Source organism: Babylonia areolata, chromosome 6 (assembly GCF_041734735.1).
Source record: "Babylonia areolata isolate BAREFJ2019XMU chromosome 6, ASM4173473v1, whole genome shotgun sequence".
Lineage (NCBI taxonomy): Eukaryota > Metazoa > Mollusca > Gastropoda > Neogastropoda > Buccinidae > Babylonia > Babylonia areolata.
This window is the reverse complement of record NC_134881.1, coordinates 52,829,075-52,846,522: the sequence shown is the minus strand read 5'-3', so window position 1 is coordinate 52,846,522 and position 17,448 is coordinate 52,829,075. Positions and strand designations below refer to the sequence as shown.

Genomic DNA, 17,448 nt, shown 5'->3' with positions numbered 1-17,448 from the left:
TTACATTATCTCTGACGCCAATTACTTCATTAAATCTCTGACGTTAATTACATTATCTGACGCCAATTACTTCATTAAATCTCTGACGTTAATTACATTATCTGACGCCAATTACTTCATTAAATCTCTGACGTTAATTACATTATCTGACGCCAATAACTTCATTAAATCTCTGACGTTAATTACATTATCTGACGCCAATTACTTCATTAAATCTCTGACGTTAATAATACATTATCTCTGACGCCAATTACTTCATTAAATCTCTGACGTTAATAACACATTATCTCTGACGCCAATTACTTCATTAAATCTCTGACGCCAATTACTTCATTAAATCTCTGACGTTAATAATACATTATCTCTGACGCCAATTACTTCATTAAATATCTGACGTTAATTACATTATCTGACGCCAATTACTTCATTAAATCTCTGACGATAATAATACATTATCTCTGACGCCAATTACTTCATTAAATCTCTGACGTTAATTACATTATCTGACGCCAATTACTTCATTAAATCTCTGACGTTAATTACATTATCTGACGCCAATTACTTCATTAAATCTCTGACGTTAATAATACATTATCTCTGACGCCAATTACTTCATTAAATCTCTTACGTTAATAATACATTATCTCTGACGCCAATTACTTCATTTTTAATCTCTGACGTTAATAATACATTATCTCTGACGCCAATTACTTCATTGGGTCTCTGACGTTAATAATACATTATCTCTGACACCAATTACTTCATTGGGTCTCTGACGTCTGATGGTGCATTATTTGAGGAAGGAAGCTGGGGCCTGTTTTGCATAAATCCAATCAGCACGACACCTGTGCATATAATTTACAGTCGCTTATTTGCCATTGGTCTACCAAAAAGCCAATTCCCCGATCCATACATACGCACAAGGGACAGCACTGTTCATGACTTGTCTTCGCACACAGAGTGGAGAGAAATCGCTTATGCATGCACTCTGCTGAATGCAGGCCTGCCCAACGTACACACTAACACAGTCTATTGTCCGTGCACGTGAAGGAATGCACGAGTCTGCCCAAACTCATCAAAACAATGGGTTTTTTTGTTGTTGTTGTTGTTTTTCGACTAGCTTCTTCTTCTTCTTCTTCTTCTGCGTTCACTCGTATGCACACGAGTGGGCTTTTACGTGTATGACCGTTTCTACCCCGCCATGTAGGCAGCCATACTCCGTTTTCGGGGGTGTGCATGCTGGGTATGTTCTTGTTTCCATAACCCACCGAACGCTGACATGGATTACAGGATCTTTAACGTGCGTATTTGATCTTCAGCTTGCATATACATACGAAGGGGGTTCAGGCACTGGCAGGTCTGCACATGTTGACCTGGGAGATCGTAAAAATCTCCACCCTTTACCCACCAGGCGCCGTCACCGTGATTCGAACCCCGGACCCTCAGATTGACAGTCCAACGCTTTAACCACTCGGCTGTTGCGCCCGTCTTCGACTAGCTGCGATCTGTGTTCAGTATCAAGTCAGTCTGTCCCGGGTTTCTTCCACGTGCATTCCGTAATTGTTATGACAATCTTGGTTTGACTGTCGGAAAATGATGATACCAGTGACAGACAAGAGAGGCAAGGCCTTCAAGACTCACTTGTGATACACTTTAAAAAAAAAAAAAAAAAAAAAATCCAAGCTTTTTATGTATTGAGTATAATTTCAAAATGCAATGTTTAAGATGAGAAAGATCAGTTTAAAGCAAATTAAATCCCCTAGCATTTATTACAGAGTAATTTCCCTTCTTTACTATCTGCACCAAAACGTTTGCAAAATAAATAAAACTTCCATGCTTAGCATAAGAAGTTCCTGTTTGAACAAAAAATGATAATAATGACTGCTCTTGTTGTTGGGTCAGAATATCAGATCAAAGTGCCAAATTTAGAGAATACAAAAAATATAAATATAACAGTAAATGCAGTTTGCATATAATTAGGCTTCTTTTTTTTTTTCTTTTTTTTTTTGTCTTTTTGTGCCCATCCCAGAGGTGCAATATTGTTTTAAACAAGATGACTGGAAAGAACTGAATTTTTCCTATTTTATGCCAAATTTGGTGTCGACTGACAAAGTATTTGCAGAGAAAATGTCAATGTTAAAGTTAAACCACGGACACACAGACTTTGTTTACACAAGTGAGTCAAAAATGACAGAGACTGAAGCCGAGACGGTGGCACGTGACACACGGCTATTCCATGGAGCAATGATGTTTCTTCTGACAGCTTTGATATCTGTGAAACTGCATGTTTGGTGCATATCTGTTATGCATAATTATGTGTGTGTATGTGTGAATGTGTGTCTGCATTTTTTTATTATTTTTTTTTTTACATTTATTTGCTTATTTATCATCATTGTTGTCTTTTATTTATTTTATTTATTTATCTATTGTATTATTTTTTATATATATTATTATTATTTAGTTATTTATATATGTATCTTTATTTATTTATTTATTTATTTTATTTTATTATTTTTTTGTACGCCTACAGTTGACTTCATCAAGTTTTTGCGCCTTATACATATTATTATTATTAGTAGTAGTAGTAGGGTTTTTTTTATGTATTTTTCTCTTTTTTTTTCCTTTTTTTTCCAAGGCCTGACTAAGCGCGTTGGGTTATGCTGCTGGTCAGGCATCTGCTTGGCAGATGTGGTGTAGCGTATATGGATTTGCCCGAACGCAGTGACGCCTCCTTGAGCTACTGAAACTGAAACTGAAACTGGGAGAAGGGGCAAGAGCTGGAATGGAATCCACAACCTTTACGGACACTGTATTGGCAGAAGAGCGTTTGTACCATTCTGCCACCTCCACCCCCCTCCCCCCCTTCCCCCCCTCCCCCCTCCTGTAAGAGGGAGACAAGTGAATTTGACTGTGTCTGGATCTCTGGATTGAGAGCAACTAACAGCACCACATACACACATGCACAGAGAGAGAGAGAGAGAGAGAGAGAGTGTTGTTGTGTCTGTAAATGTTATTGCTATCATCATCCTAATCATCATCATCACTACCTTCATTATCTGTATTAGATATATCATTATCAGATAACCTCCGCCATTCTGATTCCCTCGCATCTTTTAAATCTCGTCTCAAAACCCACCTTTTCCCTCAGCAGTAAGTTCAATTGTGGCAGGTCCACTTCCTTTGCGTTAGCTGTGCTTGACTATGTGTGTATACATAATTATGTATGTGTACATAACTACATGCATGTATATGAATGTGTATTGTGTGTGCGTGAGTTTATGTAAGTTTGTGCCTGCCTATGTGTGCGTATGCGTTAGGGTAGCTGTTAGATACACATGTATTGTTAAAATGTGTGTGTGTGTGTGTGTGCGTGTGTGTGTGTGTGTGTGTGTGTGTGTGTGTGTGTGTGTGTGTGTGTAGTCACATTTTGGTGTGTGTGTATGTAACATAGATGTAATGTTTTATGTTAACAAAGCGTTTTTGTAAAGCACCTAGAGCAGATTTCTGGATAGTGTGCTATATAAGTATCCATTATTATTATTATAGCTGCTGTCGCTGTTGAACCATTCTGCCACTCCCCCCCCCCCCCCTCCCTCCTGTAAGAGGGAGGCAACTGAACTTGCCATGGCTGGATCTGTGGCTTCAGAAAGCGGCTACAGTGTGCGGCAACCGGTATTTCTGTCACAACATGTCCTCAAATATCTATCCTCACTTCTACATGGCCAATGATCGATGCTCGTCACAAGGCCGGCAATGACAATCAATGCCCGTGGACACCCTCCTCCACCAGTCGTTTAAGCTCACAATACAAACACACGCGTCCGAGCGTCCATGCGAACATCCACCCACCCATAAGCGCGCGTGCAGTGTGTGGGGAGTGAGAGGGGGCGGAGGGGGGGAAGGACGTGGGGTGGGGCGGGGGGGGGGGGAGTCTCTCTCGACACGCTGTTTAACCTGCCACTGGTTTGTTCAGTCGGGCGTCAGTGGATGGTGTGGACAAACGTAACCAAGTCACTGAAGCGTCCAGTGTGTGTGTGTGTGTGTGTGTGTTGGTTCCGCAAACATTGCCTGCAAGGGACAGAGTGGGAGGGGGAGTAAGGGGGTGGGATGGAGGGCCAAAGCGTCCCTCTAGGAAGCAGACGATGGATGGATGGATGGATGGATGGCTCGAAGCAATTTAGTGCTGGCTGTGTCAACAGTGTGTGATGTGAAGTGAGCTTCGATGTATGAAGAGTATCATGTACAACTGAGAGCACACCACATACACACATGCAGAGAGAGAGAGGGTTGTTCTGTCTGTACTTACTGTTATCATCATCCTAATCATCATCACTACCTCCATTATCTGTATTATAGCTGCTGTCGCTGTTCTCCACACGGTAATGACCTTCTCACTCACTATCAATCAAGTCACTGCTGTCAGTAGAAAAGACGAAACAAAACACACAAAACATAATACCCTGCCGCTTTAAAAACAAAACACAAGGCTTTCCCTTTAGGCTTTCTCCCCAAGGTGTCCCCCCCCCTTCCCTCCCTCCCCCTTCCCCCCACCACCTCCTCCACCCTCCCTCTTTGACTTACCTGTCTCAAGGAGCGGTATGCACTATGCAGTCAAGCAAGTCAGGCAGAACCGTTCCGTTAGAATGTTCTTCGGTCATTGTTGGGTTACGCTGCTGGGTCAGGCATCTGCTTGGCAGATGTGGTGTAGCGTATATGGATTTGTCCGAACGCAGTGACGCCTCCTTGACTGAGCTACTGAAACTGAAACTCAGTCATTGTGCCGATTCTGAGTTTGAGCGCCAGCCGCGGATACGGATTCGATCAAGTGCTCTGTGAAAATGATCATAAAATGTCAGCACTTTCGATTATTTTTTCTTTCTTTTTTTTTTTTTTCTTTTTTTTCAATGACGATTTGTCTGTTAAGTCGCGGTCAGTTCATTGCAGATCTTTCACACACACACACACACACACACACACACACACACACACACACAAAGACAAACACAGAGACAGAGAGAGAGGTGGGAGAGGGAGGGAGAGAGAGAGCAGATATGCATCACAGTGTGTGTGTGTGTGAGTGTGCGAGTGTGTGAGTGTGTGCGTGCGTGCGCGTGCTTATTTGCACATGTGTCTGACCATGCATGTTGTACTTTCTCTGCTTGGTTTTTCCCCGTCATCTGTTTTTGTTTTTTGTGGGGGTTTTTTGTTTTTTGTTTTTTTGTTTTTTGTTGTTGTTTTTTGACCACACAACTCTTCGGTTTCTTTTTATAACAGTTCCATTTTGCATGTTTTATATTAGTTTCTTCTTCTATTTTTGCTGCTGCTGCTTCTCTTTCGTAAAAATATATATATATATATATATATATATATATATCCCCCCTCTCCCTCCCCCCGTGTTTGTTGCCCAAAAGGAAATGAAAGATAAACAGGAGGAGGAGGAGGAGAAGGAAGTCTATTTCTGAGACAAAAAGCGGCGACATTATTTTCACCGACCGTCATCGTACCTCAATACATATACAGCCCCGTTCCATAATGACATTACCTCGCCCTGCCCTGCCCAGCCCCACCGTGCCTCCATTACCACAGGTAATCCTCAGGCCTCTCGATTCTGATCCCCGTGTGGTGGGGGTGAGCTATAAACAACATCGTTAACTAATAATCCCCTCGCCAAAGCCACAGCGTTGCCATGGTAACTCGGGAGAAGTGCGATGGTCTTGTGTGAGTCTGATCGAAATAGAAAAGAAAAAAAAAACGGGTCCGTTGTTATATGCTTTGTGTGTGTCCGTGTGTGTGTGTGTGTGTGATGCATATTTTGTGCTGTTTTGGTGTGGTTGTTCGTTCATGCAATTTGTGGCATTGTCTTGGTAAAGTCATTTTTTTCCTGTATATCTTCCTATGCCATTATGTACGACTGTATTTATACATTTTTCATAGGAGGCGCTTGGAACCCACTATATGAGAAGTTCGCGCCATGTAAGTAGTAGCAGTAGTAGTTGTCTCAGTTACTCAAGGAGGCGTCACTGCGTTTAGACTAATACAGTAGTAGTAGTAGTAGTAGCTGGACAGGGCACGTTGTCCGCATGACAGACAGCAGGATCCCGAAGATGCTCCTGTATGGCCAGCTGAAGGAAAGCCACCGCGAACTTGGAAGACCCTGCTAGCGCTTCAAGGACACCTTGAAGACAGACCTCAAAGCCTGTGACATAGACATCGCTTCCTGGGAAACTGATGCCCTTCACCGCTCTCGCTGGAAGATGCTGTGCTCTAGTGGCATAAAGACGTTTGAAAACAAGAGAATGCTGACCATGAAGGAGAAGCGTGAGCGAAGGAAGCAGGGCTCAACTTCTGGAGACGTTTTCCCTTGCAACACCTGTGGGAAGTGCTGCGCATCCAGAATTGGCCTTTTCTCCCATATGAGGACACACACTGACAGACAAGCCTGCTTGCCTATTCCTCCGTCGGCCCGACGGGAGCCTCCATTATCATCATTAGTAGTAGTAGTAGTAGTAGTAGTTTCTTTTTAGGGGGTGTCACTGCATTTAGACTAATATAGCACACAAGCACATAAACAAGCATGTAGATAAGCAACACTGAGTGCAGTTGTGCATGTAGATTTGGTGGGGGTTGGTTAATTGCTGCGAGAGTGTGTGTGTGGTATTCTGTAAACGTGAAAGCAGTGAAGTGGCTGTTTGCTATCACTGTTACTACATCAGTTAATTCAGTGAATCAATTGTCCGTTGTTTTTTTTTTTTCTCTAATTTTGTTGTTGTTTTGACCAACTTGGTTCTTTTACGTTTTGGTTAATATTTTTATTGTGATGGTTCTCTGAAATAGATAACAATAGTTTACCCCCCCCCCCGTGTTTGTTGCCAAAGGGAAGAAATGAAAAGAGGGGGGAGTAAGGAGTCTATTCTGAGCAAAGCGGCGCTTATTTCCACCTCCTACCATCTATCCCCCTCTAATATACTCGCTCCCTCAGCCCACTCCCTCAGAATCTCGGCTCCGTTCTGACCCAGTGGGGGGGCTAACAATGTATATACCTGCAAGCAGGTGCCGATGGAATGCGGTTGTTGAGTTGCGAAGAAGAAATAAAACGGCGTGTTGCTGGGTGCGGTGTCTCTCTCTCTGGATTATCTGGATGTTCAACAAGTGTTGGGTTCATCAGTAGACCTAGCTGCTAATATTCCATCAACTAAATGGCAATCATCGTTAAAAGATTTTTTTTTCACTGAATCTCCTTGTTTTCCTGTATTATACTTTATGGAGTTTGGAACCATTTGGGTTCGCAGTAGTGTGCTGTGTTGTTCTTCTCTCTCCTCTTCTGCTATACAGTTCTCTCTCATCTACTGCATGGCTCTTTCCCTGCATCAGACCACCACAACACACACAACAGCACACAACCAAGCACACACCGCTTCATATGGAAGACCTCATTACCCATTGCAAGAACGCGAATAAGGGACCTCAAAGCCGTGAGAAGAAGTTTGGAAACTGACCATAGCAATGAAACGTTACTTCAGGAGAGGGTGGGGGATGGAAGAGAGATGAAAAAGAGAATGGTGACAGAAGGAGAGAGGTACGAAGGACAAAGCAATAAGGAAGACGACCATGCAAGACCTGTGGGAACGGTTCACTAGACAAAGATGGCGGTATCCCCAGAGGAACAACACAGAAAGACAAAGACATGCAGATCTCACGAACAAGACGGACCCCATACATAAAGACAAGATAGCGAGATAACGAAAAGTACGGTCAGTACGAGAGAAAGAAGTTAGCGTTATGAGGACACGCGATAGAAATACAAAGAGCGAGAGACAGAACACAGAGGACAGACAGTTGTCAAAGACAAAGATAGCGAGATAAAACAGATCTGACGTAGCAGGACAAAGATCAAAGATTAGCGGATAAACAGAAAGCAGAGGACGACAAGATCACGTAAACAGAAAAGCAAGGACTTGACAGTAAACGACTAATAAGCGGATAAACAAAACAGACGGACAGATTGCAACAAAGTATTTTGCGAGATAACAGAACCAGGGACGTACCAAGTCATGGGAAAAGAAAACATCCAGACGGACGACAGCAAAGATAGCGGATAAACAAACACGATCGGACCAGACAGCAAAGACAAAATGCGAGATAAACAAAACAGATGGATCAGACAAACAACAAGCGAGTAAAACCATCAACGAAAGACAGACAAGACAAAGCGGTTAAAGAATACACGACGGAACTGTTATACCGTGTTGATTATGAATCACTGACGTCACAACTACAAATTCTAATCAAACAATAAACAGACACACGGACAGACACAAGACAAACGAGAAAACAGAACACAGACGACACGGCTACATAGGAAAGATAGCGAATAACAGAAAAAGCGGACAAGGAGACAAAGACCATGAGCGATGATAAACAGACACAGCACACGACAGGCAAGAAAGACAGACTTAGGAGGAAAGAAAACGACGGACAGAAGACAAAACAAAGACAGCGAGATAAACAGAACCAAAGCAACGAAGAACAGACAAAGACAAAGCAGAGTGAAAGGTACAACGGAGAACAAAAAAAGAAGCAGAACAAACAGAAGCACAGACGAAGCAGACAGACAGCAAAACAAGAATAGCGACGGAAAACAGACAAAGACAGGAGAAAACAAAAGACAAAGGAAGACAGATAAAACAGACACGAGACAGAACAGACAAAGAGCGAGATAACAGCAAAGACAAAGGACAGCAGACAAAGACAAAATACGCGGAAACAGACACAGAAACGGACAGCAAGAAAGGAGATAGAACAGAACAGACAACGGACAGCAGATAAAACAAAGACAACGGAGATAAACAAAACACAAGACAGACAGACAAAGACAGCGGAAAAACAGAACAGACGAAACAGACAAAGACAAAGCAGACAAAAGAACAAGCGGAACAGAACAAAGACAAAGCGAGATAAAAAAAACAGGAGTACAGACAAAGACAAAGATAGCGAGATAAACAGAAAACAGACGGACAGACAGACAAAGACAAAGCGAGATAAACAGAACACAGACGGACAGACAGACAAAGACAAAGATAGCGAGATAAACAAAACACAGACGGACAGACAGACAAAGACAAAGACAGCGAGATAAACAGAACACAGACGGACAGACAGACAGACAAAGACAAAGCGAGATAAACAGAACACAGACGGACAGACAGACAAAGACAAAGATAGCGAGATAAACAGAACACAGACGGACAGACAGACAAAGACAGCGAGATAAACAGAACACAGACGGACAGACAGACAAAGACAAAGATAGCGAGATAAACAGAACACAGACGGACAGACAGACAGACAAAGATAGCGAGATAAACAGAACACAGACGGACAGACAGACAAAGACAAAGACAGCGAGATAAACAGAACACAGACGGACAGACAGACAAAGACAAAGATAGCGAGATAAACAGAACACAGACGGACAGACAGACAAAGACAAAGATAGCGAGATGAACAGGACACAGACGGACAGACAGACACGGTTCAAGAAATGGGCTCCATTCTCGTAAAGCAAAAAACGCACTTCCACTCATACAGCCAATAAGAATCTCTTCCACACGAAAGAAACAAAGGTCACCCCGTCTATTTAGCGACACTCAACACCTTCCATTTCATAAAAAAAAGACAAAAAAAAAAAAGGGATCACCTCGAGCTTCAAGGACAAACACCTTTCGTGTATCGCCATCTGTGGTACACAGTGATCACATCCTTTGCTACACGTCTGTCTGAGTGTGTGTGTGTGTGTGTGTGTATGTGTGCGTGCCTGAAATCTGATTGAATGACACAGGAAAGGACTGATGAACGGACCCCAAGGCAACCGTCAGTCGGCTCTATCTACCCAGGCAGGCAGCACTGTTGTGCAAATGACCCCCGTGTTGGTAAGCGCTCATAGCTTCGTCTCCGAACGAGGACAGGCGCCATATCATTCCTCCATTCAATCGTCCTTTCTCGAGGCGACCTGAAAATGGACTGACTGGAAAAAAGCGGAGCGGTGATGCGATCGACTACGAAGAGAGTGTCCTTGGGCGCAAGACGGACAGATAGAAAGACCAAACTTGAGATTAACCCTTTCACTGCCAGTCAATTTGGAGTTCAAAATTCAAATATGCACGTTAAAGATCCTGTAATCCATGTCAGCGTTCGGCGGGTTATGGAAACAAGAACATACCCTGTATGCACACCCCCGAAAACGGAGTATGGCTGCCTACATGGCGGGGTAAAAACGGTCATACGTGTAAAAGCCCACTCGAGTACATACGAGTGAACGCAGAAGAAGAAGAAGGAGTTCAAAATTCCCTTGCGCTATAAACAGCAGAAAATATGGTGTCTAAGACAAGCTGAGGATTCCCCCTTGTGATGTGTAGAAAATTATGGCCTGTCCTACCACCGAACATAAAGAGCAGTAGGTTCATGGATAACAGACCCATGATCTGGTCACCCTTCAGTGACATGGGTCCTCTACCTAGCTGCTGCATTTAAGGCGAGTTTGGCAGTGAAAGGGTTAAGAGAAAGCCACGGAGATTATATATATATATATATATAGAGAGAGAGAGAGGGGGGGAGGGGGGGGGGGAGGCAAGAATAACTTTATCATCTCAATTTAGAGAAATTTGGATAGGTCCATTATCACAACACAGTCAAGTAAACAACATGGAAACACAGCTGTAAAAACAACAACCAATATTACGAACATATCGAAGACATGAAAGCGAGACAGAGACAGAGAGAGACAGACAGACAGACAGATATACACAGAGAGAGAGAGAGAGATAGACAGACAGACAGAGAGACAGAGAGATACAGAGAGAGAGAGAGAGATACAGAGAGACTGAGAGCGACAGTCAAACGAAGGGACAAGACGGTCACAGAAACACAGCGACTTCATTCCCAAGAGAAAAAAAACACCCACAAAACATTTCACTAAAACGACCAGGCATCTTCCTGCCACCACCCGACAGGCATAAGGTCAGTCAACAACAGTCTGTAGCAACCACCCGACAGGTATAAGGTCAGTCAACAACAGTCTGGTAGCCACCACCCGACAGGTATAAGGTCAGTCAACAACAGTCTGTAGCCACCACCCGACAGGTATAAGGTCAGTCAACAACAGTCTGGTAGCCACCACCCGACAGGTATAAGGTCAGTCAACAACAGTCTGGTAGCCACCACCCGACAGGTATAAGGTCAGTCAACAACAGTCTGTAGCCACCACCCGACAGGTATAAGGTCAGTCAACAACAGTCTGGTAGCCACCACCCGACAGGTACAAAGTCAGTCAACAACAGCCTGTAGCCACCACCCGACAGGTATAAGGTCAGTCAACAAGTCTGTAGCCACCACCCGACAGGTATAAGGTCAGTCAACAACAGTCTGGTAGCCACCACCCGACAGGTATAAGGTCAGTCAACAACAGTCTGTAGCCACCACCCGACAGGTATAAGGTCAGTCAACAACAGTCTGTAGCCACCACCCGACAGGTATAAGGTCAGTCAACAACAGTCTGTAGCCACCACCCGACAGGTATAAGGTCAGTCAACAACAGTCTGTAGCCACCACCCGACAGGTATAAGGTCAGTCAACAACAGTCTGTAGCCACCACCCGACAGGTATAAGGTCAGTCAACAACAGTCTGTAGCCACCACCCGACAGGTATAAGGTCAGTCAACAACAGTCTGGTAGCCACCACCCGACAGGTATAAGGTCAGTCAACAACAGTCTGTAGCCACCACCCGACAGGTATAAGGTCAGTCAACAACAGTCTGGTAGCCACCACCCGACAGGTATAAGGTCAGTCAACAACAGTCTGTAGCCACCACCCGACAGGTATAAGGTCAGTCAACAACAGTCTGGTAGCCACCACCCGACAGGTATAAGGTCAGTCAACAACAGTCTGTAGCCACCACCCGACAGGCATAAGGTCAGTCAACAACAGCCTGTAGCCACCACCCGACAGGTATAAAGGTCAGTCAACAACAGTCTGGTAGCCACCACCCGACAGGTATAAGGTCAGTCAACAACAGTCTGTAGCCACCACCCGACAGGTATAAGGTCAGTCAACAACAGTCTGTAGCCACCACCCGACAGGTATAAGGTCAGTCAACAACAGTCTGGTAGCCACCACCCGACAGGTATAAGGTCAGTCAACAACAGTCTGGTAGCCACCACCCGACAGGTATAAGGTCAGTCAACAACAGTCTGTAGCCACCACCCGACAGGTATAAGGTCAGTCAACAACAGTCTGTAGCCACCACCCGACAGGTATAAGGTCAGTCAACAACAGTCTGTAGCCACCACCCAACAGGTATAAGGTCAGTCAACAACAGTCTGTAGCCACCACCCGACAGGTATAAGGTCAGTCAACAACAGTCTGTATCCAACAGTCTGTAGCCACCACCCGACAGGTATAAGGTCAGTCAACAACAGTCTGTAGCCATCACCCGACAGGTATAAGGTCAGTCAACAACAGTCTGTATCCAACAGTCTGTAGCCACCACCCGACAGGTATAAAGTCAGTCAACAACAGTCTGTAGCCACCACCCGACAGGTATAAGGTCAGTCAACAACAGTCTGTAGCCACCACCCGACAGGTATAAGGTCAGTCAACAACAGTCTGGTAGCCACCACCCGACAGGTATAAGGTCAGTCAACAACAGTCTGGTAGCCACCACCCGACAGGTATAAGGTCAGTCAACAACAGCCTGTAGCCACCACCCGACAGGTATAAGGTCAGTCAACAACAGTCTGGTAGCCACCACCCGACAGGTATAAGGTCAGTCAACAACAGCCTGTAGCCACCACCCGACAGGTATAAGGTCAGTCAACAACAGCCTGTAGCCACCACCCGACAGGTATAAGGTCAGTCAACAACAGTCTGGTAGCCACCACCCGACAGGTATAAGGTCAGTCAACAACAGCCTGTAGCCACCACCCGACAGGCATATGGTCAGTCAACAACAGTCTGTAGCCATCACCAGTGTCATGGAACTGGGCCACACCATTACTTCAAGGTCAAACAGAGTATGGCTGCCTACATGGCGGGGGTAAAAACGGCGATTCACGTAAAAAGCCCACTCGTGTGTACTAAGAGTGACGGAGGGAGCCGCAGCCCATGAACGTAGAAGCAGAAGAGGATGCAGCAGGCCAGGAGTCAACAGCCACTTTTGGGAACGCACGGGAATGGGACTAAGAAAGGAAGAGAGAGAGACAGACAGACAGACAGAGAGAGAACAGAATGTGGAAAAGATAGAGTACAAAATCTAAAATGGAGAGGGTGAGTGTCAGTGATTGGAGAAAGAAAAAACATAACAGTGGAAGGGTGTGTGTGAGAGGCGGGACGGGGGAAGCCCCTCCCCTCCACCTCAACCGCCCCCCCTCCCCCTTTTCATTCGAATATACAGAAATGTCGATTTCTAATTAATAATAACAATTATCATTATGATAGAATGATAATAATCCAAATGATGATAATAATATCATTTATTTTCAGTCTAATATCATCATCTTAGATAAATAAACGAACGAAGCACGGAAATGGCACTGCCCACGACCCCTCCTGTATGCACGGCGGTGGATCCACGTCCGTAACTGCAGTCTACCAGTCGTGCAGCTGAATGAAAGAATGGGTCTGGAACTTGTCGAGCACTGTCTGATTAACAGAGGAAGGTGGCAGAATGCAGAATGGTTAAGCTGCCAGTGCAGAGAGTCCGAGAGGGTGTGGGTTCGAATACCGCTCTCGCCCCTTTCTCCCAAGTTTGACAGGAAAATCTAACCAAGCGTCTAGTCATTCGGATGAGACGATAAACCGAGGTCCCGTGTGCAGCACGCGCTTAGCGCACTGAAAAAGAATCCATGGCAACGAGAGTGTTGTCCTCTGGCAAAATTCGGTAAAAGAAATCCACTCTGATAGGTACACAAGTGTATATCATGCACTCAAGGCCTGACTAAGCGCGTTGGGTTATTATGCTCCTGGTCAGGCGTCTGCCTGGAAGTTGCGGTGTTGTAGCGTATATGGATTTGTCCAAACGCAGTGACGCCTCCTTCAGGGACTGAAACTGAAAACTGAAACTATCTAACCTAGAATCGATCTGTACGAAGTAATAATCCGGTCTGTACTAGATTTCATCGAAAAATGTTGCGGAATCGTTTACGTTCTTTTTGTGTTGGTTTTTTTTTTTTTTTTCCCCTCCAAGCTTGTTCGTTGTGTGCGGAGTCCAAGCCGTCACTTTCCACACACGTATCAGGTGCCCGGTTAGCTCAGTCGGTAGAGCATGGGACTCTTAATCCCAGGGTCGTGGGTTCGAGCCCCACATTGGGCGTTTCGTTTAGGAGGAAGGTGGCAGAATGGTTAAGACGCTCAGCTGCCAATACAGAGAGTCCGTGAGGGTGTGGGTTCGAATCCCGCTCTTGCCCTTTCTCCTAAGTTTGACTGGAAAATCAAACTGAGCGTCTAGTCTTTCGGATGAGACGATAAACCGAGGTCCCGTGTGCAGCACGCACTTGGCGCACTGAAAAAGAACCCATGGCAACGAGAGTGTTGTCCTCTGGCGAAATTACGTAAAATGAAATCCACTTTCATAGGTACACAAATATGTAAGCATGCACTCAAGGCCTGACTAAGTGCGTTGGGTTATGCTGCTGGTCAGGCATCTGCTCAACAGATGTGGTGTAGCGTGTATGGATTTGTCCGAACGCAGTGACGCCTCCTTGAGAAAGTGAAACTGAAACTGAAGTGAAAGTGAAACCGTACCACGAAGCATCAACAAGGGAGTTAATCAGCCGACTGTTTACTCCATTACCTGTCTCAAACGAATCCCCTACGTACATATCCATCCACGCTGTGTGTGTATATATATACATACCAAACGAAACGCAATACCAAACACTCGTTTAACCACTGTCTGTTTAACTCTTTCCATACGAACGGCGAAAGAGACGACGTTAACAGCGTTTCACCCCAGTTACCATCATCAAAATATTGCAAGCGGAACGCTCTTATACTGAAGAGGTGAATGTTGACAAAGAATACCACAGTTCTGACGACGGAAGCTAAAGGTTGGGTCATTCAGACACCCACTGGACACCCGAGGGGTCTGTGTAGAGGAGAAGAGAGGACTGGCCGTACGGAGTGAGTTAAACGCGGATGGAATGTAACAAAGTGCGTGATCGTCTGCGCCCGTGATAGGGATTCACACAAGCCGTGGGTACTGCTGCGTTTTCAGTTTCACTTTCTCAAAGAGGCTGCACTGCCTTTCGGACAAATCCATACACGCTACACCAAATCTGCTAGGCAGATGCCTGACCAACAGCATCAACCAACGCACTTAGTCATTCGGATGAGACGATAAACCGAGGTCCCGTGTGCAGCACGCACTTAGCGCACGTAAAAGAAGCACACGGCAACAAAAGGGTTGTTCCTGGCAAAATTCTGTAGAAAAATCCACGTCAATAGGAAAAACAAATAAAACTGCACGCAGAAAAAATACAAAAAAAAAAAAAAGGGGTGGCGCTGTAGTATAGCGACGTGCTCTCCCTGGGGAGAGCAGCCCGAATTTCACACAGAGAAATCTGCTGTGATAAAAAAAAAATACAAAATACAAAATAGTAAGGCCTTGAGCGCACACTTATATGTTTGTGTACCTGACGGAGTGGATTTCTTACGACAGGATTTTACCGGAGGACAACACTCATTGCCGTAGGTTCTTTCACAGTGCGCCAAGTGCGTGCTGCACACGGGACCTCGGTTCTTCGTCTCATCTGAATGACTAGACGCTCAGTTTGATTTTCCAGTCAAACTTGGAAGAAAGGGTGAGAGCGGGATTCGAACCCCACACCCTCACGGACTCTCTGTATTTGAAGCTGAGTGTCTTAACCATTTCGCCACCTTCCTCTGCTGTGTGGCTTACTGCGAACGTTAAGGTACTAGTACCACCCAATCTGGTATCCAAAATCGTTTTGTTGGTTTTTCTATTTACAATGACTTATTCTGATGCAGAGAAAGTTCTAATTTATCACACAAGTAATTTTGGGGGGTCTAACTTTCATAGTTTTTTGTTTGTTTGTTTCTTCAGATATCTGGCCTCAACTGCAGGGTATATAAGACATTTTCTTGCGTACTGTGGCAAAGTACAAGCTGCAATACAGCCAGAACAGCCTGAAGACGACAAAGACTGGCCCTGGATGATGCTCAAGCTGAACAGGGGGGTTTACCATATCAGTTTGTTTGGGTGGGGGAGGGGGTGGGGAATGGGGGTAAGGGGGGCGGGGGGGGGGGGGGGGGGGGGCATTGGAGTGATGGCCTAGAGGTAACGCGTCCGCCTAGTAAGCGAGAGAATCTGAGCGCGCTGGTTCGAATCACGGCTCAGCCGCCGATATTTTCTCCCCCTCCACTAGACCTTAAGTGGTGGTCTGGACGCTAGTCATTCGGATGAGACGATAAACCGAGGTCCCGTGTGCAGCATGCACTTAGCGCACATAAAAGAACCCATGGCAACAAAACGGTTGTTCCTGGCAAAATTCTGTAGAAAAATTCACTTCCATAGGAAAAACAAATCAAACTGCACGCGGGAAAAAATACAAAAAAAAAAAAAAAAAAATGGGTGGCGCTGTAGTGTAGCGACGCGCTCTCCCTGTGGAGAGCAGCCCGAATTTCACACAGAGAAATCTGTTGTGATAAAAAGAAATACAAATACAAATACAAATTAGTGCAGGGAGTGGTGTCAAGACAAGGTAGGCGTGAAAAATGTGTCTATTTTGGGGTACAAAAGTTTGCAATTTTTTAGCGGTTTTTTTGTGGTTTTCCAATGATATCTCAAGAACTACTTGAGATAAATTGTTCAGGTTTTCCACACTTCTTTTTTTTTGCACTGTGGCCTGTTGCATGGACCTCACATTTGGGTTTTCTTGTGCAGTTAAAATGTGTGTTTTTTGTGGGGGTTTTTCATCACATTATTTCTTGTAATGCGAGCAACTAGCAACTGCAAGAAAAATTCTAAAAGCCTAACCTGCTTTCTGTTTGATTTACGTTGTTGAAATATCCATTTTCTTTGTTTGGGTGAAATTTAAAAGCTCTCCAATGTTCAGATGTGTGTCAATCAGTGGAAAAGTAAATAAAGCAATTTTCATATGCACGACGCGTACAATGTGTATTTTCGACTCTGAAGACTACCTAAAAATTGTTGTCTGCAAAGTTCAAGCCCTGCTACATCATTTCTAATGTATTTTCTCATTCTTAAGCCAGTTACATAAACAATAAAACAACAGTAAGACCATAAACCAAAAATGACAACAACAAAAAAGTTTTAGTTTAGGTGATACTGCTACCTTAAACACTGATAAAGTTGAGTGAAGGTGTATTTCTGGACAGAACAGGTTGTTTAATCCGACGTGGGTTTGCCAAGA

At 44.6% G+C, this 17,448-nt stretch overlaps 1 long non-coding RNA gene and 1 other non-coding gene across 2 annotated transcripts in view; one reads left to right on the top strand and one right to left on the bottom strand.

Moving 5' to 3' along the window:
• Positions 1 to 17,448, bottom strand: part of LOC143283442 (uncharacterized) — a 229,797-nt gene that overhangs the window by 59,347 nt on the left and 153,002 nt on the right. The window lies entirely within an intron of this gene.
• Trnak-cuu (transfer RNA lysine (anticodon CUU)) lies at positions 14,294 to 14,366 on the top strand. The gene has a single exon. It is a non-coding gene; the product is annotated as a tRNA-Lys (tRNA).